This window comes from Salvelinus sp. IW2-2015, unplaced genomic scaffold (assembly GCF_002910315.2).
Source record: "Salvelinus sp. IW2-2015 unplaced genomic scaffold, ASM291031v2 Un_scaffold7424, whole genome shotgun sequence".
In the NCBI taxonomy this organism is placed as follows: Eukaryota; Metazoa; Chordata; class Actinopteri; order Salmoniformes; family Salmonidae; genus Salvelinus; species Salvelinus sp. IW2-2015.
This window is the reverse complement of record NW_019948684.1, coordinates 27,602-29,590: the sequence shown is the minus strand read 5'-3', so window position 1 is coordinate 29,590 and position 1,989 is coordinate 27,602.

Sequence of the window (1,989 nt, the reverse complement as noted above, 5' to 3'; positions counted from 1 at the left end):
TTTAATTGGTAGTATTATAGTGTGTACATAGTGTGTAGTAGTATATAGTATCATAGTGTATTATATAGTGTGTAGTAGTATATGGTATCATAGTTTAGTATATAGTGTACAGTAGTTATAGTATCATGGTGTGGTATATAGTGTATGGTAGTATATAGTATTATAGTGTATGGTAGTAATAGTATTATAGTGTAGTATATAGTACACAGTGTTATATGGTATCATAGTACAGTATATAGTGTATGGAGTATATAGTATTATAGTGTAGTATTTAGTGTACAGGAGTATATAGTATTATATTGTAGTATATAGTGTACAGTATTATATAGTATTATAGTGTAGTATATAGTGTACAGTGTTATATGGTATCATAGTGCGGTTTACAGTGTATTAGTAGTTTATAGTTACAGTGTTTATATGGTATCATACGTGGCAGTATTAGTGTAGAGGTAGTATATAGTATTATAGTGTAGTATATAGTGTACAGTATTATATGGTATCATAGTGCGGTTTACAGTGTATAGTAGTTTATAGTATTACAGTGTATTATATGGTATCATAGTGTAGTATATATCGTACAGTATTATATAGTGTCACATTGCAGTATATAGTGTATGGTAGTATATAGTTTAAAAGTGTAGTATATTGTGTACAGTATTATATGGTATCATCGTGCGATATATCGTGTACGGTAGTATATAGTATCATAGTGTAGTATAAAGTGTATGGGTGTATATAGTATTATAGTGTAGTATATGGTATCATAGTGCGGTATTTGATTCAGGGTAACTGTACTTATTAACCCTACCAAAATCTAAGTTTAGTCAGGTTTAGTTTAGTCAAGTTTAAAATCTAAGTTTAGTCAGGTTTAGTTTAGTCAAGTTTAAAATCTAAGTTTAGTCAGGTTTAGTTTAGTCAAGTTTAGTTTAGTCAGGTTTAGTTTAGTCACGTTTAGTTTAGTCACGTTTAGTTTAGTCAAGTTTAAAATCTAAGTTTAGTCAGGTTTAGTTTACTCAAGTTTAAAATCTAAGTTGAGTCAGGTTTTGTTGAGTCAAGTTTAGTTTAGTCAGGTTTACTTTAGTCACGTTTAGTTTAGTCAGGTTTAGTTTAGTCAGGTTTAGTTTAGTCAAGTTTAAAATCTAAATTTAGTTCTAACATACTCTCCTAATTTTTGTAAGAAAAGTGTAGATAAAATGAAAGATTAATCATGCAAAGTTTTGACTTTACTTGTATTTTTATATATAACAATGCAAGGTTAATTTAACAGTTAAATAAGACAAAATGCATTTAAAACGTCAGCTCGGAATGCCTGTAATCTATTGTCTTGTTTCTACTGTGTGACTGTGACATTCATGCTAGCGTGAACATTATTTTTATTTTCATTTGGCAAGAAATATTAATGAATGCTCATGAAATATGCTATCATGTGCACATATCATTACATTAATCTCTTAATTTTACATAACGTATGATCACTTTTTTGAGAAAGCACAAAAATAAAAATYAAAATGTCTTTATCTGACGGTAGTCACAAAACACAAACGTTTTTTTGCAGCTTTGAAATTGGCCACTAGTGAGAAGTTACACATAACGGTCAAAAACGTAATAATAAAAATAAAAAAAAATAAAAAAATTACAATCCAAATATGGAAGTCTTAATAGGTACACTTACCCTTCCTCTTGCAGTGCCCTGGCTGCAGGGCTGCTCTTCTATAAAGTATATATTATGTGTAGTGTAGTGTAGTGTGGTGTATAGCAGTAGATAGTATCATGGTATGGTATAGTATAGCACAGTATGGTATAGTATAGCATTGTGTAGTATAGCACGGTATGGTATAGTATAGCATTGTGTAGTATAGCACGGTATGGTATAGTACATCATGGCATAGTACAGTATGGTATAGTATGGTGTATCACAGTATAGTATAGTATGGCACAGCATAGCATAGTATGGTATAGTATAGTATAGCACCGTATAGCATAAGATAG